The 27,929-nt window shown below is 42.8% G+C and overlaps 1 protein-coding gene across 3 annotated transcripts in view; it reads left to right on the top strand.

Annotated features, from left to right (window-relative positions):
• Positions 1 to 27,929, top strand: part of LOC1279618 (protein gustavus) — a 109,628-nt gene that overhangs the window by 48,699 nt on the left and 33,000 nt on the right. For all 3 annotated transcript variants that reach the window (XM_061652998.1, XM_061652997.1, XM_061652996.1), the window contains exon 4: positions 734 to 830. The gene's annotated coding sequence lies outside the window, so the exon portion shown is untranslated. The remainder of the gene's footprint in view (positions 1 to 733; positions 831 to 27,929) is intronic.

Genomic DNA, 27,929 nt, shown 5'->3' with positions numbered 1-27,929 from the left:
GAAAAAGACTGTTTTTTGGAAGTTATGTTCATTTGGTGTGGAGGCTATATGTTGATGAAAGCTTCTATACATTAAAAAGAACTTGTAAAAACTTGTAAATAAAAGTGTTTGATGCTGGCGATATTTCTTTTGCATGATTATCTTTCCTATTCCTTTAATCAGTAATAAGATATTCAAGATATTCAGCCATACCGGCGAACTCGTTCGACGAGAAACATTCATCGCTCATGAGTGGACAGGGTTGTACCACTAGGTTGGCCAGTATTTAAGCTATACGGTTTTCTAAATTTTGATCTAGAGGGCTATGAAATGAGTGAAAATGAGCGTCGCGGCAAACGTTCCCAGGAACGAACGAGTTCGCCGGTACGGCTGATTGAATGATACAATATCATTTGCATTTCTTCTTCTTCTTCATTGGCACATCAACGGTTGTCGGTCAAGGCCTGCCCTGTACCCACTAGTGAAGTGAGCTTGGCTTTCAGTGACTTATTGTTATCATAGCAGGATAGTCAGTCCTACGTATGGGGGCACGGTCTATTCGGGACTTGAACCCATGACGGACATGTTGTTAAGTCGTACGAGTTGCATCTCTACATGATAATAAATGAAGCAAAATCATTTAAAAGACAACACATTTCTAGGAAAACTAATGATACTAGTAATATATTACCGCATAAAACATTGATTATTTTACTAACGTATTAAATTTACTCCTACTTAATTTGTATTCCAGATAATATTTTATGAGTGTCATACGAGGGATGATAGCTATTAACTTCCGTCTTTCAACAAAACAATTTATGCCTGAAGGAAGAAAACAAATTTAAAAGGTAAGTTAGTTGAATTTATATTCCAGCAAAGCAAAACATGATTGATTACAATTAGGAAGATCTACGATACTTGTGATTAACATCTGTGCTTTGTTGTCTGTTGGAAAGTGGAAGACTGTCTAGTAAGCTGTCTGAGAGTTTTATCAAATATATGAAAAAAAAGGATCGAAAACCAAACCATGCTAGACATGTATCCTGAACTGACATTAACCTCGATCGATTCTCCGAGACGGCAACTATTTTGTACCGAGACTCGATTCAACGACCTTCAGCATTGCAAGCGAGAAGGAACAATTTTGCCTGAAGATGCAAAGAAGACAATATACATAGCGTATCATACATAAGCTAAAGTATCTGGTATGTTTAGTGTCTGGCTTAGGTGTCGAGAAACTGAAGAAAATGGCACCATCACAAGCGAGTAGAAAATCTTCCCCCAGATAAACAGAGAACCCGTCGTACATGGGCCAAGAGAAAGGAGAAAATGATATGAACCGTTTCCGTGGTTTTGCATTGTTCGCTTCGTATGTCCATTGGTGATAAAACTTTTGCCAGTCACATCTAACGTTTTCTTCACACTGCGGTACTGGCAAGGTAGTAGGAGATGGTTAATCAACCATGTCCGTGTTTTCTCTCTCTCTCTCTCTCTCTCTCTCTCTCTCTCTCTCTCTCTCTCTCTGTCTCTCTAGTTTTCGTTTTCTCTTCGTTTCTCACTATCTGTAGAAACGTTCGTTTTTGTGTAATTCTTTAGGTGTGCTCTAGTGATTAAAGAAATATCACTTATTACCTCTCGGGATTTACTAATGAATGGATCCGGTGCCTCACAAAATCTCAGGAGATGAAAATACTGAGAAAGTATTTTCTTAAATAGAGCGAAACGTATGGGAAACGTTTACTTTTGTAATGACTGGCATTCTAATAAAATGTTTTTTTACGAAGTTTTCAATGCATTTCTCATGATATTTGCATGATTAAGGAATTGTTATTTGCTATCTGAAATGAGTATATGAGTACCTGCCCGAGTAACAAAACATTCCAGTAGCATTGCATTCTTTTGTTGTTATTGCATGTACACTACATCTGATAGAAAAAAAAGGAGATGAATGCTCCTTATTCTCTTCTCCCGCTACTAAGAGCAACCAAAGAAATGTACTCTCACTGTTCGGCACGACACCGACTGGCGGTAAAAACACCATCGATCCTGTGAGCATTTCAGCTGTGCAAGTTTCGCCTTAGCAGCCAGGACACGCGCTGCATGCAATATGAAAAATGAACAAAACGTTGGGAACAGAGGAGCAACGTCCATTTGGTACGGTGGCAATGACGTCGTCTGGGTCTGGAGAAGCTCTTCCGTTATTATTGTTATTAGTATTTTTTCCGTGTACGAACAGATCGCATGCACACCGAAAAAACGACCGACAACGATGACGGCGGTGAACGAAGTGGATGATACTGATGGCAATGTTGACGTTGGCCAGCACGCCAGGGATGGGTTTGGTGGAACTTAGAGAAGAACACATGGCTGGGCGGTTTGGGTAGGAATGCTACGATGCCACTTGGTAGGTACCGGCAGCAACACAGACGACAGTATCCTTGAATCCAACACGAACCGTGTTCGCGAAAGCAGTGTTTTGCATCGCTTTCGGTAGTGGAGAGTAAAAGACTGAATCGGTCATTTTTTGTTCAGAATCTTTTAGGATACTTTGGTACAAGTATAGTATCGACGCGCGTCCTTTCCGGCTAGTGTGTTGTGCTTTGCAGTTTAATATATCTCGTCAATTGTCGCCAACCGAAACAATGGCTAATTTCACGGCAAAAACAACCGGGATGGTTAAAAACATTAACGAATCAATACAACCTCGCGTCAGGCACGTGTGCGATAAGCGTTCCTTGTTTCAAGCCTCCTTGCATGGATATCCGGCGACGAGCACGTTTTACACGAGACAGCAACGCTTATATCAGCCCAACAGTTTTATCAGCGATGCTTCGTTGCTGTACAATGAAATAACGCGTGTAGAGCAGCTGCAAACTTTGCTGCTGTACTTGCAGCGGGAGCATCAGCACCAACAGCAAGTACGGTCGCCTGCATTAATGTCGCGCTCTTCGCGGTCAGTGCCGCACTCAACGAGCCGAAACGGAACCGGTGTGATAACATGGCAGCACTACCCGGCTGGCTCAGTGACTGCTGTTAGGAATAGTGCTACAGAGCGATCGATCAACCATCAGGATCCGAAATATCAGTGGTTAAGTGGGAACAACCAACTGCCCAACTATGACGGACACTGGATCAGTAACACGCAACGTATGCATCGCGAAGAACAGCAATGCTTGATTGATACCATTCAGGCTCAGCTTTTGTACAATTGGTATCGAATGTGGGAAGCAAGTGATCGCCACGGTGATCGCTGGTGGCAGAATTGCACTGATACGCGTACGTCTAGACGAGCTTCGACTTCCAGTGCCCTCCAGAATGCTCTTTTCCATGCATTCTATCAATTGCTTTGTAATGTCAGTGATGGGCGATACTTTCATCCTTTCATCCATTTCGATCTGGCGAATCGAAATAAACGGCCCTTACATACAGCACAGTCCACCTCGCGCCATAGTCAATATCGCGCGGGCCAATTATCGCCCGCATCAGCGGTGTCACACACTTTACCGAATGGGGGGACTGCGCTGCCAGAATCGATCAACAAGACAAAATGTATGAGGTCGTCGATTGGCAACAACAATCCTTTAACACCGTTCCTGTTTGTCTACGTGCCGTTGCTAATGCCGTTGTCTGCCCCTCAGCAGCTACCTTGTGCTGCAAACCGCACCGCGTGCTCAGGACCATCAGTACGGTCGCGGTTTGCATCACCGTTCCCACCAAGGCTGACACCGTCAACGAGATCCGTGGATGCCATCAATAATGACAGGTTAGTGTAGTGTATCGCCTAGTATTCGTTTATTCACCAATGTTCAAACGGCAATTAAAACTCGTTTGAGATTTGCGGTTACATGGGTTGGAACAATTTTAAACCGAGCGATTTCCAGCGCCTCGCGGTTTGAACTGAACGTATGCCGTACGAATCGATGTTGGCAGATCATATTTTGTGACATCTATAAAATGTTTGTTTGTTTTCGGTCGTTTGGCTGCAGTTGTTTTGATCAATAAACATTTTCATTGAAACTATGCGTAGTCGAGGAACATAAAAAATGGTATACTTCGTAGTTGTTTAGAGTCGCGCGATAACATGGTTTGGTGCAAGAAAAACATCCGCCAACATCGTACACTTTTAACGCTGCGTTCTATGTGCTTCTTCTTTGTGGATCATCTTTGTTTGGCAACACCTAGAGTCACCTGGTGCAATACCGAAGTTTTCCCTTTGTTGTCTGCGATACGATCCGGAACAAAAAGGCAAGGAAATCGCGGATATGTCCGCACACACGCCGTCGAGAACTAGAAGCACACTCGTTTGTGGCATAGGGGTTGATGAGCGTTAGCATATAGCTCTACTTGCATACGTGAGACGGAACATAAGCAATGGGCGCCTCGTGCGACAAAAGAGCAAGAGAGCGCGAGCGCTGTTTGGAGTTGATGAGAGCTGCGTCTGTGCAAAAATAGAAACCACGTGTTTCATTCGCTATGTATTCGCTCGATCGATTTTCCACGGCGCCTTTGACTGCTGGCTGCAGTGCGAAGCGATGTGCGTAAGATGTGAGCTAGATAGAACGATACACGTTGCTGGAAGCGAAACGAGAGAGAATGAGGAAATCATGATTTATTTGAATATTTTGGTCAGAAAATGGTAAAATGTTTTTGGTGTTTTGTCTTCATTGCGTTATTTTAAAGAAGTTTGTTTACTAAAAACATCGATGTAATTGTAAAATGATGATGAAAACTTAGAAAATTTTGGAATTATATCTTTAGATAGGGTTCCAGCGTAAGTTCATCTAAGTTCAATCAAAACAGGCTTGGTGCGCAAGCGCTACTTTCGCAATGATTTTGTTCGTGTTTCACGATGCGAGAGAATATTTGAGATGTTATCTCGTGGAAGTGTGAGCATTAGGAAGAGTTTACCGGGAGATTATTGTTTTGATTGTAGTTTTAATGTATAAATTTATTCTTTAATTTATTGAAATATGTTCACAATTACACTAGCCAACCATTTATTTGTTATTATTTTTCCGAAAAATGTTATTCGAATAACGCAATATAAAAAATCTTACAGCGTTTAAACAAATCGCAATCAAACGAATGTAAAAGGCATTTTAATATAGCTCGAGAGTCGTTGCGTATGCTTTGCTATTTACCGCCGTTAACATCAATAGCTGAACATGGTAACTTCGCTGCTTAATTAACGATTTCAGCCGTAGGAAACATCGAATGTTATAGCGTGGTGTGGCATCTATGTATTTGCTCAATTCATACCTCGTCGCTGTCATTGCACATGGTACACAAATGCAAGGAATAAGGAGTGTGCTGTTCCTAAAAATCGATGATCTGCATCAGCGCATTTCAACAGCGATTGAATTTCAATTAGAATGCAGTACCGCTCGTCGAAGCATTGCAAACGGGTAACAAACCCTGGTCCATTTTATATCTTCGGTTCGTTGAATACGAGATGAGAGTTGATTTTGGATAGTGAGAGTACTTCAATAGCTCAATGCCTAAATTATTCACCAAACTGCATCGGAATGATTTGAGGGTTTGTTAAATGGGTCATAGATTAAAAATATTCAAATAACTCACCTTAAACACAATATTAATTCAAACATTATCCCAATTTGAGCATCATGGCCGCTTTGTGTCATCCTGAAGAGTGTGATCTACATCTGTAACCGTTTCTTTGAAAGTAACTGACCTATCTTACGATCCATGATCTTGTCAGAGTCAGTGCGAAGGCATGCGAAGGAACTGAGCAAGGTGCTTGAAATAATAATGTTGTCACGTGAGTACTCTACGCAACATCAATATGGGTATTACTATCAGGTCCTCTCATTACCAACCAGATAAGCCACATTAACCAGCTCGTACTGCCGTATAAGACCATTGCTACAATATGACCAGTACTGAAATATGACCATGAATTCGGCGGATGACTGATCTTCTCTCAGCATGCTGGAGAGAGAAGTATGCCAGATGGTGGTAGATAGCAGATACATTTTTGCATGATCACCGCGTGCCGCACCACCGGCTAGCGGACGTCGCTTAAAACGTACATGTGCGTGTGTGCATAGTTTGAACGGCCATGTGGTCAGTAAATTGTTATGCAACTGAACGTAAATGACGATGCGTTTATGCACCCTGAGCAGCTGAGCGGGATCGAGCTGTGAATGCTGGTTGGTGGAGGAAGCTACAGCAGGTGATGTGATGTGAAAAATGTGAACGGTAGTCATGTGCGAAATTACCTCCAAACACAACGAGCGGAAATACAGACGTAATATGATCACATTGCCAAGGTTGATCGTCAGGAGAATTCTATGGGTGCATGATCCGTGTGACGGACGGAGTATGCCCACTTTAAAAGAACGAAATGTTACATCGTGGGGAGATTGTGATTCAATAATAGAAACCATTGGCATGAAAGCGTTGAAATAACTTTAGTCAAACAGTACATTTTAATTGGAGAAACTATTTTCCTGTTTGTCTTAGCTCGCTTTGGTATAAAATGGTTCTACCTGAACAATTCAATTTTACTGCAGTTATCATTTTTCATTCTATTGTTACGGTGTTATTATAAGCGGTTAATGACAATTATAACGATTATTCTATAAAAACGATACATATATTTAAGGGTTAAAATTATACTTCTTATCGCGTTGACAAATTGTTCATGTGTTTGAATCATCCTTACATTGAGCAAACCTTTTTTACAGCTGTAACACCATCATTCTATCCATTGATTGCAGTTAATCCAATGTTATGTCGTGTTTGGTAGAACCCGTGCGTACTTCATAGATTTGCAACTCGTAATGATAATGATAATGACCGGGTTTGCCTATCCCCAGCCATCTCGTACCCTTGCCAGTTTCACCACCATCGGGCAAAGAAATCTCACGAAGCGCCATCCGTGACCGTAACTTCCGCGAGAATCTCAACAATAAGTGGCTCACGCGCCACCGATGCTCATTTCCCATGGCGAACGGTCGCAGGGTTGCCTGTAGATATGAGGCTGATAGTGGAGCAGCAATAGAAGCTTCTACTACTCTGCAACAGCACCGCCGACAGCGGGTGATGGCGTGGGTCCTGAAAGCGGTACTAGCACCAAATGCCCACCAGCAACGGTGGAAAACGAACGGTTTTTCGTCTATTGAAATGAAAATTGTGTGAGTTTTCCAGCCCATGTGCCCTTTCAATGCCAGCCAATTGAGATGAGATCGTCTGCAGTGCCCAAGAAAATAAGCCCCTTCTGCCAGACCTGGAGAGGGGCGAGTCAGTGGATGGGCTGTACAATCGGGCAGAAGAAAAGAATTTTCTTCTCGCTCCGGTGACTTTCTCTCAAGGGTCGTTCGCGCGAGGGTGGTTAGCCTCAGCGTTCAGTCATGAGATGAATATTGCGCTAGAAACGTGTTCACGGATTGATCTAGCTTTTTTTCTTACCTCGCTGTCATCATTTCTTAACTGACCCAACCACCCACTCCATCCGGGAGATGCCGGTTGAGTAAGTGTCTGAAAATCGTTCTACGCCGGTAGTTTAATGGTTGATTGTCAAATCGAAATTAAACGCACAAAAAGACCCGTTGTTCGTTCTGGGCAGTTACAAGTGAGTTGATATTAAAAATGTAAAATATTGCCATTCAGGATTTAAAAGAGTTTCCATAGGTTTAGTTGCTTGGAATGATACCTAAATCTTGAGGGATCGGCTTCGTGTCTGTACCAAAATAGCTTAAACTAGAAGGTGACATTTTTTGTTTTGTTTTCAATGATACCCTTCCTTTTTCCGATTTAGAAACATTCTATGCGCCATCCGGTTAGCTTTAAATTGATATCAGCATGGCGAATGGAGATTGTTGTCTGTCGAGCGTTGATAATGTCACCTCCAATGTAGTGAATGGATTTATTTGGACTCCGATTTTTTTGCTCTGAAGGTAATTCCGGTCTAACTGGTTAGTCTACGTTGTGATCGCATTGAACCTTTCCGTTTATCGATTGGTCGATACCCAGCCAATTGCTTAACCATTCACTAATGCCGTTTTGTAGTGACGAGAAATCGCACATAACCGTGACTATTTCTACTAGTCACTGGACTACAACCAGACTGTACCTATATCTGCAGATATTTCATGTTCCTGCTTTAGAAGTGATTTGTTGTAGTGAGGTGAGCAAAGCCATGATGAAGAGCTAAAAATAGCTAGACGGAATGAAAACTTCAATAGTTAGTAAGGTAATTTACGATTAATCTAAGAATGATATAAGATATTCATATTGTACACACCACCTACAGTAGGGTAACATTGAATATCGGATGAAAATATCTTTCTACCAGCCAAGGAGTAAAACGACTATAAAAACATACGCAAGGGAGTGTCAAACCAAAAGTACAAACAACTGAAATAGGCCTAGAAATAGGCATGGTTAGTCCATCATATCTCAATTAAGTGTGGCTGTCTTAGTTTGATTAACATGCCCGTTTCTCAGTGATAGAGAGGATCACACCGTGCAAACAAGAAGGAGTGAATTCCGATAGTCGATTACAAAGCATTATGCCTCCACCATTTTTGTGGTGATATTGTAGAGGACAGAATACGAATGTTGTTCGTTTATGCAGTAACGGTGATGATTTGTTTATTTCTTGCTTTTTGGTTTTACCGCCATATAAATGGTTTTAGACCGAACAGCATAGACCACTACCATGTGAGTCGTTCTCTACCATACCCGTTTCCGAATACTTGCAGGAAATGTGACCATTTTCAATTTGCCTATAAATACGCGTAGCATAGATCAGCAACTCCCAACTTCAGACGAAGCCGATGGATATGTTGAGTGTTACAAAAGGCAATGAACCAAAACTCCACTCTATTTTATTCTAAACTTTGTGATTCACATTGGTATACCATCTATTGTGGTTTCAATACCACAATAGATTAGTATAGCATGGCATACAAATCTAATACAAATTACAAACCCCTAAATCATGCCATTTGCTTTATAATACTCTCTTAAAATACGCTTTTTACGCAGAAGAAGCGCGACGTATCGCCCAGAAATACTAGAGCAACTATCCTCAGGGGACTGGTTGTGCTGATGGGGGAAGAAATGAGCAAGCACGTTTGTAACTGCACTGGCCGTGAGTTAAAAGAGAGACGAAATGAGGTTGAGCTGAAAATTCCCACAGTTTGATATTTACTCCCACAATTCAGCTCCCAATCAACCTCGCTGCAGGTTAGCCACGCGCAACGCTTTCGGAGCGATCATATTTTGTGATCCTCGCTCGGGAGCTCCGCAAACGTTCGTAAGATTTGTGTTGTAGTATTATTTGCAGAAGAAACAGTTAGAATTCCACGATTTCCATCAAGTGGGGAGCATTGCACGAGGGGAGCATTTACGCTTTGCGGGACATGCATGAGGAAAGCGTAGGGTGACGCATTCTGATTTGCCATGTGACCCGTTGATCTTCCGGTTAAGGTCGATGGCACCCTTTGGGATTACAACATCAAGGGTGTGTGCCTCAGCAAATGGCTGTCGTTGAGGAATGTTCTTCACTTTTGATACGATAGTGTTCGTTTTTTATATTATTGATGTACTTAACAGCATGTTCGATTAGAAAGTGATACGGAATACTTTTAAAATGTTTTGATTGCGTTCGTATTTCTTTTCAAACTGCACTAAACTGCACACAATATCGATAAGTAGATCTAGGTTTGCAGACCTGTAGCTTGATATATTCGAGATTTAAACTCTTGGCTAGCATTGGCGACTGTACCACGGAACCGGTTAATCTTTTCATTCTGGATTAAAGAAAAAGCGTTTCGGAAGTGGAAATTTATTTCTCATGACAATCGCTTTAAGAGGCCAATGAAGCTGAAAAGCTCTATAAGAAATAAAATCATATATAAAATGACAATCGCAGCAGACGAATAGCAAAGGTACACATGTTATGTTAGTGAACAAAGCTGAGCATAGAAAAATAGTGTAATATTTTTATTTTGAGTTGTTGCATATAGTAAATCAAACACTCTATTCTGGTGAAGCGTAACAGAAGTGGCATAATTTACTTTTTTACATAAACTGGGGTAACGCAATGTAGGAATCGCAAGCTTTGGCAAGAATGGAAATTCATTATGTCGTTCTTAGGTTTTGGTCCACACTATCACGCTACGAGCATAATCCTGTATGTGTTTTTTGCGCCTGTTGGTGCTGCTCGTGCTAAAAATAAGGTACGCAACACAGCCTCAATACGGTGTACCACCGCATCGATTGAAGGTCAATGTTATGAAAACATGCGCTCATATAAAAAATGTCATTAAACTAAAGTAACCTTCAACGGCTGTCGGCAGAGGCAAGAGCTTCATCGTAAGCACTCGCTTCGAAGTTGCGATCGAAATCGACGATTGGCCAACATAAGGAAGAAGAAACGGAAGGCTCTTCTACTTCTAGCAAAACGATTGAAGCATAGCTTCGCGGAGTCCGCTTTGCTACGCTCTATGCCTTAAATCGCAGCACCGTCTGAGTCGTGCGTTCATTTACTCAGCGAAATATAATCACGCATAGAATGGGATTGGCCGGCAGGAAGGCATCCAAATTTAAGAGCAGACTTTGAGGTCTAAAGGCACAGTGAGGCATAGAATTCGATCTTGTGGTTGGAGATGCCACACCATCAAGCTCAGAAAGCGATGATCGTCACGATGCTGTATACCAAAATTAGACCCAATGATCTATCGATCCCTCGCGGCGGTTACGACTCGCTGTAGCTGATTGCCCGTCTCTGTCGAAGCATGGGGCCAAAGGGTACACCACCCCACTCGATGTGTACCACTTAATGAAGCCTCCACTCGAAGGTCATTGCCTTTCTCCAGCGTGTTGAACTTCGCCGTGGCTTCGCTCTTGGTGCTCCGTGCGTCGTAAAGCCACACGTAGGAAGTCTTTAAACCGTTACACATCCGTTCACCAGCTCGCAGTAGTCACATTGTGAGTGTATTTAAAAGCGTGGAAATTTTCGTGTCACCGATAGGTTTGAGTTGCTCCTACTCTCATGCTGCATTAATGACATAATGCCGCAACTGCTATGCCTTCACCCAGCCGCTAGTTCACGAGGGCTGACGTCACGGAAACTAAATAGACCCCCGGACCGTCCTCTAAGAAGGCGGCTAACACTAGATGTATTTCAAGGTTACAAGGTTGCCAGTGAACCGATCGGCATCCCTTCCACTTCACCACAACTGGACGCCAGTTTGTAAACCGTTGTGGAAAGGCACAAAGGAAGCTGCATGTGGCTGGTGGTGTGTTCGAGTTAAGGTAGACCCCGCAGCTGCTGGTGCCCCACGAGGCGTCCAAGACGCACGAAGCAGTACAGCAGACATGACACAAAGGAAACCAGTTCTAGTGTGCGATCCCATGGCTGCTTCTTGGTAGTAACAAACACACGCGGCTATTATCAATAGCAACGCATGCCGCGCATACTCGTGCGAAATTATGACCGGTCGCAGTACGATCGCACTCAGATAGCGATACCGCAGTACATTAACCGGCAACGGCTACGGGCGAGTGACTTGTGAACGTGACGTGACTCGGAGGTTTGATCGGTCTGGTCTGCATGAGCCTATCAACGACCATGACGGCATCTAGATGTGTTCGGTATTCCATTTTATTTCCCTAGTCCTTCCGAATGGCTGTGTTTAGATTTGATAAATAGAACCTCTAATGGCTTAGGAGCGTACACTACTGACGTGCTTGTGAGTGTGGCAAACAGTAGTGCGCCATAATATTGGTTTTTGTTGCTTTCTACCGTCGTCAGCTCCACCACACATATGGTTCGTCAGATTGGTGGGCGCGGCTCGACACGTGGTCACCAGTTGGCGTGGTGGCCTATGCACCGCAGCAACACAGTTGTGGTGGAGGTGTGGCGCATTAGTAACTTGACCGTCGCCATCCGCGCCACGGTTCTAATTAGAACGCACCCACCTTTTCTGCACAATCAATCACACAAAGTTTCCATGCCGCTAAAGGACAAGAAAAGGTTCTTTTATACAGTGCCTGTGCCGACACATGCGTATTGCGTTGGATATAAAGTTATGGAAAGGACAGTTTGGGTTTGAAAAACAAACTGTATTCCCTTGTAACGCAGGATCCAGGGACGTACACAAGGATACATTAACATTATGACTATCACACCCATTTTTACCGAGAAGCGAACATTACACAATGGTCAACAGACATAGCACTAGGCACTATGTGCACTTGAAGAGTATCATATATTCTACACCAAATTTTCTTTTGTTTTTCTACGTAAAACAGCGCAACGAAAAACCAGTGCAAATTTGGATGGAAAGGCATCGTGAACGTGAAAATGTATGAGCTTACCTCGTTTGAAAGCTTTGAAATTAATTTACAAAATTTTGTTCGTGCTGTACTTTTGCATTTATAATTCTCTTTCCACTCGGCCACTTTGCAACCCTGAACCCAGATAACCCCGGCTTCCGTTCATTTCCACGGATCAAGAATCTTCTGCTCTCAAGGCAGCATTCAAGAGCAGTTCCATTGCCAAGGTTTGATCGCTATGGCGTAAAACCCCGTGAACGTGTCGGTTCCGACTGGCCACGTGGATTGAGCTTGCGTTCATTTTTCCAGGCCCAAGCATTTCCTGGCGACTTGCAAGGTGATGAAGTCAAAAGCCGAAACGAAATGGTTCTATGCTTCAACTCCCTCTGACGCTTTTTCGGGCTTGACCGAGAGAGGAAGAGGCTTAATTAAGAAACCAACCGACACCAAAAATGCGACAATCTCGCGAAAGCAAACGATAGGCGCACCAACCACGACAAAGGATCTGATGTGCAAGTTTGATTTCCCTTGATGAGAGTCTACCAGTGAAATGGATATCCTTTGTTCTATATTCATATGGATAACCTTAATTTTTTGAGTTTTCTTAAATTTATAGAAAAAAAAACTTCTATTAGCGGCCTATTTAGAACTTGGAAAAAAGCGTAAATGGTACATTGACACCTAGCTAAACATTTGAGCATGAATTCAAACACGCGGTCATTGATTCAAACCCAAATGATGCAAGCGATTAGCCTGTTAGTGGGGGAATCTCTTAAAAAAGCTTCCGCTAACCGAACTTCCACAAATAGTGGCAGGACGGCTAGCAACAGCCGGTACCAGCCGACGCTAGAGGCTGCTGCTGTACCCTTCGACGAATCTCGGTGATGAATAGAGATCGAGCCAACGGGAAGGATTTTATGCTGTTTTTTTCCAAAAGTTCAAGGTCTGCCGTTCATTCGCCGCCATCGTCGCGAACGTACGCCAGGTACACCGCTTCGAGCAAGCTACCGATCCGAGGATGTTAATCGTAACGACGGAGACACGTCTGCGCGCGGTTTCCTACACGATCACGCAATTTCTGCTCATATGTGTGGGTCAGTCCAACGCTTTTGCACAGCGCGAATCGGTGCGTGCCATACGCACACATCGCATTGAAACATCTTGTTCTCGTTTTGTTCTCCACTTCACGTTCATTGCCGCTGCTGCTGTAGTCGTCGTTGCCGTCATCGTGGCTGCGTGGAGAGCTTCAACCTCCATTCACTTCTGCTACTTCTAAGAAGGTTTCGCCTATCACAGTCGTCGTCGTCGTCGTCGGCGGCGGCGTCATCGTCGCACTAGTCCACTTGTCCACTGAACTGTAGCGGCCGAAGGAATCAAATTTTCCCACGGCTATCAACGTAAACGGTGCGTGCGATGAGTAACGCGTTCTGAGGCAACAGTTCCAAAACAAATGTTGGCTCTGGAAGGAAAACGCAAGAAAGGCGGCAAAGAAGGAAACAACATTTACCCGTCCGGGATCGCTAGAGCCCAGCTGAAGGAGGTAGCTGCGGCCACGTGTGACGGGTGGTACAGACGCGCTTCTGCAACAATGACGGAACGCAACCACACCGTTTAATTGTCCGTGACTGACATCGAAGGACCGAGGCAGAACTGAGCTGACGCTAGTGCAGTGCCCCTCCGGCACTAGTTATTGAGCCCATGGAAACGGGAGTCAATATTTGTTCAAATCCAATGTCTCTTTGGGATATTCAACAGCATTAGTGAAACGCGCAATGTATCCAATCAGTCAAATGTGCATGGCTTGTCCGTTTGACTTCCATCAAATTTATTGATAAAACAAAAGTAATTTTTAGGAATAAAGATAGACTTATTGACTCGTTATCGATCTGACCAACTTCTTCTATTGAAAACATTTACAATGCAATGTTGTACATCTGTATGACTAATGACATAGTTCCTGTTGATGCACGTTATGAAGGTTTGTTTGAGCAAAGCTTTGAATACACAGTAAACGCAAATGCTCAGTTTGCTGTACGACCATCCTCCAAACATATAAGCTAGCCAGTCACAATTGAGTACCTCTTTTACCGGTGTGAAATTTATGTTTATTTTATAATTATCAATCATGGGAATCTGAAGTACCTTTCGGTGATGATAACACATCCAAGGCGACGCCGTAGGAGTGTGGTTCCGCATGCACTACTAGCAAAGAGAAGACAAAAAGTGTCACTTCATTGGCCGGGGCTAATCGGTTGGTGTGCATGCAAACTGGTGGCGGCAAGCGTAAAATGCACTTCCATTCAATTATCCAATCAAATGGCTGGTACAAATGGTTGTGTTACGGTCCGCTGGAGTGCATGGAGGCTGCCCTAGAGCAGCAATAGCGGCAATGGCATAGCATAGGGTGGTCGTTGTTTTTTTTGAGGGGCGGAAATGGCAAGAATGGTATGAAACACTTCACCCGACGGCGGTAGCGACTAGTGTGACACTGCAAACTTACACACACCAAGTGCACTTCGCGCCGATACACGTTATGCAATCTTTTGTACATTGACCTCCTTAATTCTGTTACTCACAGACTCCCGCGCCTCATCGCCCCCATACACCCGCTCCGGTTGTTTTGATGTGTCGATAGCTGCTCCCCCACTCACCTTCCCCCACTCCTTCTTATGCATTGAGTTTATGCACATTCGACCACTGCTGCACTTGCCTCGATCATCGCCGCTTTGCTCCACAAGCTGCAAACCAGTGGACATAACCTTTGCCGTTCAACCTCGGCAGCTGCGTCCCCTCCGCGCCATCCTCTCGCTTGCTTCTTGCGTTGTGCTACATAGTTTATCTGCATGTTTTATCTAATCAACGAATTGTACTAACGGCGACACGCTGTCCCTGAGCTGCGTTGCCTCGCATGTGAGCTTTTGGAAATGGTTCCGCAAATCTATCTGAAGGGTTCTATCTCCGTCGCTGTGTTGAGTGTTTTTCATGGCAACGTATTTGTTGCGTTGTGAGTAGAGAAGGAATTTTCTCGTGCGCCTTGCATGGTAACCCAAGAAAAACATATTGTTGCGTTTACATTTGAATAGCGCATATAAAACAAAATGCTGCAAATGGCACCGCGTGAAGTAGAGCTCACCTTGACAGTTTCGACAAAAGCCCCAGCTAGCCACTCTGTTAGCCATGACGAATTGAATGTTGGTTTTTTCCCTGTTACTTGTTCCAAGTTGCACAAAACAATCCACCCACTTGGGGATTTATGAACAAAATCGGACACTACGCTTAGGGTAAATGTACCAATAGTGGTGCAATTTGTAGTGGTACCGATGTGTTTTAATGGATTTAAAGTGTCAGGAACGACAATTTCTGAATATTTTAACACATAGCAATTGGAATATGTTTTATCTTCGCAATCACAACCATTTTTACCATGAAACACATCAAATTTACGAAAAATTACATATTTTTGCGATTGCTTCGTTGTACCTATAATGGTGGTATGGTTCCTATAGTCGTCGTATTGTGTTCCTATAGTGGTGGTAAACAAAGATGCATCAAAAACGGTGTATAATATTAATGAAACTTAGTTTCGAAGCTGTTTTCGTATGAATAGCAACGATTACTGCCATAATGTTGGTTTCTTGCGTAATTTGATCGTAAAAAATGTATAAATTTGCTTGATGAAACTATTCACTAAAGTACTGCATCACACCTGTCGTCAACCTACACCCGGAAGAGTGTGCTTGATTTGAAGTCAATTTATCATTCAGCCAGATAAGCGAATTTTGGCCTGTTTTTGGTAAATTACCTACATAAAAATCATTTCTGTTGCTTGTTTAGTGAAAACAGTACCTCATGCCAAAAATTTCCTCGAAAAAATCTAAAACGACCTGTATTTATTGATTTTAGAACTATAACCACTATAAGAACATGCCTGTTTTGTGTACCTATAATGGCACTATGGTAAAAAAACACTTAAAAATGCATAAATATGGTATAAAGGCAAATAAATTTAGTAAAACAATACCATTACATGACAGTTATGTTGAAAAACTAATAATTGCGTGGTTATGTGGTCGTTTAGAACGTTAACAGAAAAATGAGTTTCGTTATGAAATCCTAAATATTTTGGAAAAATGTTGACCCATTTCACAAAATAATGGATTTTTCGATCACTAAGTAACGGAATGGCCTCATTTAAATTTTAAACCCTTTGTGAAAGGCTAAAGAACATTTAACACTAACTTAAATAACTTAATTACTTTTAATTTGCCCTATGAACCGCATTTTAGAGCAATAGCACCACTATTGGTACTACCACCACTATAGGTACATTTACCCTATTTCAGTGTCGTACAAACCAAAGAATAGAAGAAGAAAAAGATTTAAAAAATAATCGATGTGAAACTTGCTAAGCAAAATGTGAAAAACGGGCCGAAAAATATTCATGTTAACTTAGCATTGGGTGTACTAGAGAGGTTTGAAAAAAGTACACAATTTATCAAACGGAATCTCCGGTGTGGTACTACAATGGTCCATTTCTATAAGTCATCAACATGGCCAAGATCATCGGCTGCATTTTTGTCTTAGACGATTGGCATTATTTCGACAGCTATATGGCGATAATTTACGCTCCCTTTAACCTACAAATATGTTCGCCAACACTGACCTTTGAATTTGTTTCGAAAGAAAGCTCACAAATGATTATTTAGAGAGTAACATTTTTGCAATCAATACAGAATTTCAATATGAAAGTTTGAATAATGAAATTATTATATATTAAACCAAAGTCTTGTCAAAATCGGAAAACATAGGAAAACCCTTTAAAATTACTGATTTGATACTAGTAACGAATGAATGCCGTCAAATAACTGCCATATCTGAGATCTCTTTACCATTTTTAAGATAGTTCTATTGAGTTTGATGTTGCAACATCGGATATCCTACTTCTCCCTAGCTGCTTGCAACAGCCCATGAGATGAGGTGGTATTACCAGCTTGGAAAACAAAAACATCAAGCATACCAGCATTACCTTAGCATGAGGATAGCTGGTGAGCTGGCTGGCTGGCTGGCTTTGAGATGTTACAAAAGCGACAAGTTGATCGACAGGCAATAGAATGGAGCGGAATCAAAACGGTATAGAACGGTCGTTACGAGCGTCTTATGCAACTCTTGCTCGACCTTAAACTTTAATGAATTTATTAGAACTGGTAGAGGTGTAAATCGCTCCCACCACTCGATTGTCGAAAGAAGTCGGACGTAGCTAGGATCGACTAGGGCAGTTAAACTAGATTCTAGGTGTAGAGCAAACAGAATCAACCAGAAAGCCTAGAAGCGATGTTTTTTTTTTTTTTTTGCTGAATAAGGAAATAAGCCCAGCTGCCTTTTTGTGCCGTTTCCAAAACAAATCAAGCCAAGCGTTCTATTGGTTTCGATTGTCTCAAGATTCCGTTTCTTACTCGTGGTGAACATAAAACAATGCCAGCTTAAAGCTAGCAAGCCTCCGGATACGTCCGGAGTTTGTTGAGTAATCATGAAATTATTGCTAATCAACCATCAGCCACAGCCACGTTCGTTCGAAGCAATGCTGCAAATGTAATGCTGAAGTGTCTTGAGCCTAGGTAAAGGTGGAAGATGCCCAATAGAGTTTAATAGCTGCTGGCGGCGAATCAATCATACACCCAAAACCGTCAACTGGCAGAAGATTACGATGCGCCAATGACGGCGCCAACGAAATGATGCTGCTATTTACGGTTAGACTTGAGCAATTCTGCACAATTCATTATAAATCATATTGACGATGATTGTCTCGCTCTGCCTTACACATCATGGGTTGGAAACAGTATACGTTGCCACCAAGCTGAGTCCGTAGCATGAGCATTGCAGTTTACCAAAGTGCAGTTTCCGAAGGCCTTCCGATCGAAGCAACTGCTAGATAGTCACCGGGTATAAATGGCAAATCGATGCATCGTTGCAAGGTGATGGAACCGTATGACCGGTCGACCTGTCACAGGAGTCCTAATGAAGGCGAAACATGCGCCTATGGTCTAGCAACTGTTCAATCCGAGTGTCGTTGCTATTTGTTAGTTAAGAGATTAATTAATGTATTAGATAGGCGGCGACCGGTGCTTAAGTCAGCAAATCGATTGAATTGTTTATTTGAGAAGAGTCTGTTGCTGTTCAAGATACTCTTAAACAGGTTCTTCGTTTCGGTGTAATGTTTGCGAGTAAATTAACATGTTACTCAATTTTTATTTGAACACACACTAGGATTGACCAATGCATTTTGAATTCTGCACTATTCACACATCTTTCATGTATGTATGTAGCCGTGAGGCGTAAAATTATTTATGAAAAAAACATACAAATACCATTGCAAAGTTTGATACTTGGTGAATCTATTGATCATATTTTGACAAAAGAGATAATTACCTAATTTAGTTCGTGAAGCATTTCAAAACACAAGTGTGTGTATAGATAAATACTTGCGTAGAATTGTTGTATTATGTCGTTGGTTGCCGCATTTATCCACGGCTGCACTATTCAATCATTTAGCTGCTGCAGCTGCCAGCAGGCAAAACAAGACGCTGTCCACATACCGTGTGCAGCTGGACGCATTTTTCTTCATAGGAATTTTCATTGATCGCTCAACAATTTTCTGATCCCGTGAGTAAAAAGGTCAATCTTTCGTTTCACTTCAACTCTAGTGCGACGAGAAGCTGAGATTAAGAGCCGGTCAGTGAAAAAGGCAGCCCTTTGGCTTTGTTTCTGATTTGCGCGCGAATGACCACGCGTTCGCAATCTTGTATCGAGCTGTAGGGTAAAAAAACATTCAAAGTAGAATGGTCCGTTTCGCTTCGAACCCCAAAACAAATCCCAAACAACAGTCCGCCGTTCCGGCCAACTCCTTCGGTGCTGCCCCCTTCTCCCCGCCCCGAGCGAGCTGCTCACAGGTGTGGCACGGAAAATCTTGCAGGGAAATGCGATCGACCTCGACACGCCTGTGCTCAAATCAACCTTTCCATGGCCATTCTAGCGTGGTCAGTGTGGCGAAAATTGCGTTCCATTTGGATGCCGTTGCAAAAGGAGGCGCTCGAACAAGCGACAGGAAAACAATCTTCCAACCGCCTAGAAAGTCGTGTCATCTTCTCCGTCATCCTCGGACTGCTCCGTTTGCTTAAATGTGCACTTGTAGAATCGTAGAATCGTGGACGTGCGCCGGCAGGGAGTAAAATCAGTCTCGCGTCGAATAAATAATAGGGGGAAGAGGTTAGGTTTGGGTTGGTGCACCGTTTTCCATGGATCAGGGCCCTGACCGAGGTTCAGAATATGATTTGACGCAACACGAGGGAATTCGGTTACCGAGGCAAAGCGCCATCCAAGCATCTTCTTCGCCAGCCAGCACCTCCACCAAGTACCATCACTGCTGACAACGCATCGCCGATTCTCCCACGTTTCCACTCGGATACGCATCATTCACTCTTTTGTTGTTGTGCTCTCCCAAACGATCCATGGCCGTTCCGTTTGGTTCCGTTTCTTGATTCCTCGATCTCATGTTAGTTCCAGCATAGCGATGCAACCTGCTGCCTTCGCATCTCTGCTGTCGTGTTCGACGGAAAACGGCGACGGTGTCTGCCTTCTCTCTGATTCAAAGTGTGACTTCCTGACTTCGTCCTGATTATCAGGATTGCTCCCGTTTTGGATCGATAGAAGATGCAGCTGGATGCGCTGCATCCTTTTTTTCTGTGAAATAAAAGTGTACGCACACATACTAACATAGTCCATCCGTTTCCTCTTTTTTTCTTTCTAGGTATGTCCGACTGAGCAGACTGCTTTGAAAAAGTTTCATTTTTTAGGTATGTAATGTGCGTATGTGTGAGTGTCAAAGATCGAACCATTTCAAACTAACGATGAATGTATAACGTAGAAGGAAAAGGTTTCTAGCAGTTGTAAGTGTTGTCTTACGCTTATTTTTTCTGTGATGCATCTTGCTCGGGATGAGGATGCGCTTCGTGCAGGTGGTGCACACATAATCTTCCCACGGTTCATTGGGATATGGCGAGATATAAAAAGTGGATATAGAAATGCAGCACTTTTTTTTAAATGCGTCATGATACTTCTCTACGTAATATTTGATATATTTTATCTACTGTATTTTTAAAACGTGTGGTACGTAACAGCAACGAGAATGTTTGGAGCATTAGATGTTTTATTATGGCGGTACAAAATGAGAGATACTTTTTATTTATTTTTTTATTGTCATAAAAACTTTGCACCTACTTCATTTACCTCTTAAACGATAGCTTCTAAAAACGCGTTGTGTATCAAGAAACTAAAAATTCAAATGGTAATCAAACACTAAGTTGCGACAAGCTATGTCCTTGACCGTTTTCCTGCGTATCCTTGACAGTATAATTACCTTTCGACTGTATCACGCCAGAAGTTCAAAGGCTTCGGATTGGTAAACTTTTAGCACCCCAAACACGGTGTACGGCTACACAATCGTCCTTGTGGACTATGGGTAGGTGTAATCAACATAACGGACCCGTTGCGTTGCCGTCTACTGTAATCAACTCTTCATAAGCATGTTCTAGCGTTCTTCTGCGCCTGTCCTTGCTTTGTCAACAGAGGCTAAACGAACCCTGAACGAACTTTGCTGCAAGGATTTATCGGTTATATTTTGCGGTAGAAAACACTTACCTTGTTCGTTATTTCGGAAAGGCAGTTTATGCGTTGTGATAATTTCATTGTACTACTGGTGCGATTTCCAACTTCAAGTTCAGGTTCCTGTGATTTAATTTGAAACTCAAATTTTATTTACTTGATTACAGACAGAAAATACAGAAAATACAAGGCATAAAAATTTAATTAACTTAATATTAATCAAACATTATCATATATCGTATAAACAAACAAAATTTGAATTTCTCTGTAGCATACAAAATCATATGAAGCAATTGACTTGAAATGTTTAAGGAAGTTATACCAGCAACAAAGAAAACGAATGATTGCTTGTTTCTTTCGTTTTTATTTTTTATTTCCAATAATTTTTCCCATATTGTGTCCAAAAGTGTTTAATATAAAAGAACTATTGTCGACTTTGTAACCACATTTGTCTTGTTTCTGCTCACATGACATTTGTCTTCTTTTTTTAAAGATCATACTTCTGTGGTCGTTTTATAACAGTTCTCTTGCTTCCTCTCTTCCTCACTTTTTGCCCTACACTTTTTGAATCATTGCCCTATTTCCACGTCGTCATGCTCATTTAAAATTGAAGGTTCCGTCGAATGTAATTTATTGAAGTTGAAAATTGAAAACCATAAAGGTAATGACGGCGATTGTAATTGAAAATTGGAAGGATCGAATCGAATCTCCGGTGCACTCGCATTGCTCTTTTGATCGACTGACTGATCAGGGAGTTGTACTGTCCAGGCGATGGTAATGCATGTACCCACGAGTCGGAATATGTCTGAATGTGCAGGAGTGTTTATCCCAATTTTAGCTCAAGACAGATCGACAATGCCACCACGGCTCTGTCCTGACAAGCAGAAACATAACCAGGAACAAACGTAGAGTGGAGCCCACGGAAATTATGCTTTGCTTTCATGGTCACCATCGACCGTAGCCGCCATTGTTGGACGAGCAGATAGGGACTTCCAGTTGGAACATGCATGTACGGTACCCAAACCCCCGGCAGTTCGGTCGGCCCACAAAAGTTCTCTTTTTCGTTGCAGGAATGGAAAGTACGTGCCAAGGTACGTGCCGTCTCGGTTTGGCTGTGACCATCGAGCCCATAGTTACAAACGCGGTGAAAAAGTTTGTAACCGCAGCCACAACAGAAAGGGCTCCATGCAAAATGGGGAATGGTAAATGGCATAGGGTGGAGTGGGCAGAGAAGGATAAGGTATAAAAAATCGAAAATAAACATTATTATAAACACAACACCAGGAAAACTCGCAGCACATAGAAGTGCCATCGATGAGAGCCCAGGCGAATGGGGCACGTTTTTCAAGTGCATAACCTTAGCAAGGATATTAGTGATACAGGGAGTAAAACGCCCTCATGATATAAGGACCTACCACTGCAAACAAAGGCTGATACGACACATAGTAACTGGGAACCCCACGCTTTTTCGGGTGGGGCTACCAGTGGGTGAGAATGAGGAAATGTTTGGCCCCGGTTCAAACATAAAATCGGTTGCCAGGTCTAATGAATGAAATTCCTGAAGTGTATACAACAAACAAATTCGGGTACGAGCATACCCAACCAGGGAGTAAATTGGGTATCCTGCAGAAAACCTACGCTCATAAATTAAAATCTCTAGGTATGTGGCGATCATTGCACCAGCACGGAATATCGATCAAAGCGTTCACCTTCGCCCGCACAGTGAATTTCACTGGATCGCTTACGGTTCATTATAGGTTCGAGGCCATCACAAGGCCAATGGGAGGAGAGAGAGATATACCTACCGACAAAGGGAAAGATTTTCTTGACGTGGATATGGAAACGCGGGCCTACTAGCATAGTCGTACGTTTCAGAAGCACTCGTGGAGTTCTTGGGGCAAAGGAAGAGATCAAGGTTCCATCCTCAGGGACCGGCTTGCATCAACAACAGTCAAGAGATCGTGCCGCTTGCAGCACTGCAATACGCCAATGTGCATCATCTCCGGTTTTGCCCTTTACACGGTTCTGCATCCATCTCCAAGGACTCTCAACGTTGTCGATCGTCGACCCACCGGGCATTGCATCTGCAGCGTAGCGTGCATCCCGTACAGTCGTGTGGCAGTAGTTTGTAACGAGAGACACATAACCGTGCGTCTATCAACAAGGAAAGAGAAGCAAAAGCACACACATGCCAGACGAGATAGAGGTCCACAAGATATCACCTAGTAGTTCTTGGAGTAGCTCGAGGCAAGTTGGTTAATTATACCATATAAATATAACTCACCATCGAGCTCGCGCAGTATGGAACACGCGCACATATACATACAAACACACAACAAAACACATACGCATACTCGTGGGTTGCAGGGGTGGTTCGCTTGCATGCAGAATCAGAAGACATTGACCGATCGCTGGGTAATTTGGACTGTGATAGATCTTACCGAGAGAGCACCGCGTGCAGCAGCGTTGTTATGCTGTGAGGATCGACATTTGCAAGCGTTCGACAGATTTAGCATGTAAATGGTAATGTAAATCAAGCCTGATTTATTTCTGTAAACATATTTAAAAAAGGTTTACGACGCTGAGCATTTATTGTTACATCGTATGCCAAACGCTGCAGGACTGTTTTCAAATTAGTTGTTGCTTGTTTTATTGCTTTGCTTGCGCATTGCTATTAGCATCAAACTATACGTAAGGATATGTTCCGCAAGAAACGATGAAACGTGTACAATCTTTTACTTGTATGAATTATCATGCAAATAGCTCTCTTCATTAAAACATGCTCCAGGCTAAGTTTGTAGAGTTATATTTTTGTTTTGCTGTTTTCATGTCACAATTTAATGGCCATGCTTCTGTATTGAAATACATTTATAAAACTCATACATGTTTGCAAACTAGCAAGATATCAATGCAATTATAGTATTGCAATTACATGGTACAGATAATGCACATATCTTACCCCAAGTTTAATGTCGAAGTGTATAGTAACGTGTACATTTGCGACTCCTAATATCTTTGCTAACTGGCATTCGCTGCTACACCAATATTGGCTGCGTAACGAATACATATACTAGGCACCGCATTCTTGGCACGTAAAATTCTTTGAATACACGGGAACACCAACGGAATTTTGAAAACCTACCTTGTCATTGCCATTGCATACAAAACATCCATTGTACGCCAGTGAGTAGCGGAAATGAAGTGGAATTATAAATGTTATACGTACGTTACTGCAAATAGTACGTGCAAGTGCTACACAGCGTGTTTCATTGATCCGTTGAATGATTAGTTAAGCACTGTTTGCTGAAGCAAAATTTGCAGTTAGAACTTCCCGATGCTCCAGCTAAGATGTAATAATGTTTGTTTGTTTGCTTTTTTATATTTACGCCTTACGTAAATTGTACGTCATGTTTTTTACATGCCATGCCAGTACACATTATCTACATTTATATTAGTGGAATACATTTCATTCCAATCTAAAACTAACCATCTTCTTATAGCAGGCCAAGTGTATCGTTTATTGCTTTTGCTGACTCGTTATGCATTGCGTTATGCATCCGAAGCTGATGCTTCTGTAAATAAATTCAAACATACGGATAGATGTGGAGGCTCGTGTGTGCTAATAGTGCCTAAAAATAGTAAACAGGAATGGTTGAAGAAGATGCTAGTGAGCTAAAGCAACAACGCTTGCCCCTCAATCGGTTGACTGCCCAAGGTGTACCGAGAGGGATGTACAACAAATTTCGAAAACCATCCTCGGAGCGAGGTCGATTATTTACAAACGAACGCACGTTGATCTTTAATCATTCCTTAATGAACGATTCATACTACCTTCCTCTGTCGGGTGTGTACGGGCATGCTGTACCGAAAAACCAAACCGTCGAGCGCGTTTAGTTATATAAACAAAATTCTTCGCTTTTCATCCCCATTCCTACACCGTTTTTTTTAACTCCCACTCTTCCGAACATCTTGCAATCGGGTTGTGGCACCTCGCGCGACCTCCATACACAATGTCAATACTCCGCCATACACATGTGGCCATGATCTTGCTCCTTCCGAGAGTAGTGCTCGTACCGTACTGAAAGCTAGACACTCCAGTTTGGAAACTGAATCGTGCGATGGCACTTTTTGAGGTTCCTAAGAATCATTACCACGCCGGGTATATGTGTGTAGATGTGTGTAGGTAGCTTCGAGCGCATCACGAATTTGAGGCAACAATATCGTTGATCTAGCATTCGCGGTCAGCTTTTCCCCGGGCATTGCCGAGCATCCAGGGCACGGACAGAACGTTGCTGTTATGTTTGGGATTTTGCTAGCACGAACGAGTATGGCTACAAATGGAGCCGGATAGGGCAGCAATCAAGCGCGAGCTACGATCGATCTGCGTGGTAGTGAACTAGCCAGCATCAGCTTCCTCACTCCAGCACGAATACGATCGGCCAGGAGAGCTGGTAGAACAAGTTCACTGACACCATAAGATGGCTCGACCGGGTGATGAGAATGGCGGTAGAGCGATGGAGGCAGACCTCCTCTATACGGTGGGGGTAAACTTATTCGAGTTTCTCCAGCTTCTCAAGCATCGATCGCACACTCACCCCATCGTAGCTCTCATTCTATATCCGATGCTGCCTATCTCATTCTTTTTAACTTGGCTCCAAGCTTGAGGCAATTTGGCGTGGAGCAACGTTCACCACGGCCGGCTGCTTAGCAGAGAATCTGTTCCCGATTGCACTTTTTTTTCGGACGGTTTGAGGTCCATTTACCGCATTTGCTAAATTTTTCCGCCCACACCATGGAGTGACACCATTTCGGAGCCGAAATCTGGTACCTTGGAACCAGTTATTGACGACAATCGGAACAGACGTTAAACTTGGCTAACTTCTGACACTTTGGCTGCCCGAGTACAGGGCGCATTTACCCCCGCGGGCCGATTCCGTTCGTTCTTTTCCTTTTTATCACTTCTTTCTTAATCTTGTTGCTGTCCTTTCCTGTTGTTCAATCCACCGGTGTGTACATGTGCGGCGCGAAGTGTGTCTGCGCGTGTGCCCGACTCGCTGTAGATAAACAGGAGACAAGAGCCCCGTAAAGAATCCGGTTTTGGAGCTTGTGACCAAACCAGCGAGACACGAAAGAAACGTAAGCACATACACACATACACGGATTGGTGTGGTAGGAATGCAGCACACTACAGCTTTCAGTTGGAAGAACTTAACCTCCTCCGCGCCACAGTTCTACCCCTGTTAGAACCTATTCATCGGGCTTGTGGGGCCCATGAGAGCTCAAGAGGCTCGGGATAGGAAGGGGTCGAAGCATGCCGGTTAGAAACCGGTTTATTTGTTTTTTTTTTTACTTCAGTCAAAGCTCTAGCGACGTTCGAGCGACGAGCGTCATAAATCTGGCGCTCGTAGCGAAAGCCAAACGACTCTGCGTGGCTGACTCCAAAACTGGTTCCCTCGTGCCTCAGGATCAGCCGGAAAGGCATCGCTTGGGAGGAAAGGCAGGCCACCGCCACGAAAGGGGCTTGAACTAATCAGCCTTCACTCAAATGCTCAATATTCTTCACGCGGTCAACAAAGAGCTGAAGTTACGCTCGCCGTCCTCAACGGTGAGGTTATTTTCATCCTTTTCCTATCCTTTTTCTTTCGTTACTTCGTTAGTCTAATTTTGTCTTCTCTCTTTCTATAGCCCCTTATTCTATTGTGCTTAGTCACTCCTTTCATCATCTGCTTCTTTCCTTTCGACTACAATCTGAAGTTTCCTGTGCAATGCTTTGGTTTGTCTTTGGTGGTGTGCCTTAGTGTCCAGCGTTCAGCGCCCTCCTCTGTTTTCCCGTAAATTGAAAGCTCTTTATGTGTATACCTTCATTAGAAATGTCCCCCGAAGTTTCTCCTGTCGGAAGCGTGGAGCGGACAGATTTGAACCTCCTGCTTACAGCTTATGACCGCACGAATATGTAAACAAACAATGTGCCCCATGGGGTTGGGCTTATGCTTTTCAGCTCTTTTTTGTGAACATATTCTTGCGACAGATGAAACCTTTGAGAAGAATTTCTCCCCTGTACTAGCTAATGCGCTTGGTAATCGTCGTATGTTTTTTTTAGGCAGTCTTAGGAATGCATCGCTTGGTTCGTATCGGTAGCCAATCGATGAAATACGTCAATATGGCATAAAAAGGTGTGAAATACTACACACCTCCTTGTCCATGCAACTATCAACCTCCCCGTAACGTTAACATCTCCGTCTAAATCTGCCCACCTAAAACATACAAAACCGTCGTTGTGAAAGGGTAAACAGACGAGTACAACAGAAAAGGCGCCGTAGAATGTCTTTTACGATGAGCACTGAAAACATAGTCTTTCTGGGTGGTTTCATATTCAGTATGAGAAAGAGAGAGAGACAGAGAGAGAGAGAGAGAGAGAGAGAGAAGAAAAAGAAAGAAAGAAAAATAATCTGTATCCTCTCTTGAACCTCCCGAGACACCGGATTTTATTAATAAACATGCTTATTTTTATCATCCAAAATTGTTACTCGGCAGTGTTTATGTTTTGGTTCTGTTCGATGTTTCCTCTTTGGGTTTGGGATTCATTCGCTCTGGTCTGGTGGATGCACATGCACTTTGAAAACTCCGAAGACCCGTCGATCACAACCAGCCCATGTTCAAGGGAGACCTCTTCAGAGAAATCTGCTCAGTTGGTGGGTATAAAAGATGCGACAATAGTTGCTTCAAGTCTCACCGTGCTATAAGATCATTATTTTACAGCCTTTTACTCAAACGGTGCGAATATATTGGCTTTTTAAGGTTCAGCGTATAGCCTAATATGCCCATAATCAGCTTCAACGATGGTTTGTTAAGAGAAACAATATCGAATGAATGATCATGTGATCAATTAGGTAGAAAATTTATCAGGAAATGCCTGTGATAACAATTATAAAAAATGATGCAGTTCAATAGCTGACCATTTACACCAAGTATTGTTACAA

The sequence above is a fragment of the Anopheles gambiae genome, chromosome 3 (assembly GCF_943734735.2).
Source record: "Anopheles gambiae chromosome 3, idAnoGambNW_F1_1, whole genome shotgun sequence".
In the NCBI taxonomy this organism is placed as follows: Eukaryota; Metazoa; Arthropoda; class Insecta; order Diptera; family Culicidae; genus Anopheles; species Anopheles gambiae.
The sequence above is the reverse complement of the archived record's forward strand: the minus strand, read 5'-3'. Positions and strand labels throughout refer to the sequence as shown.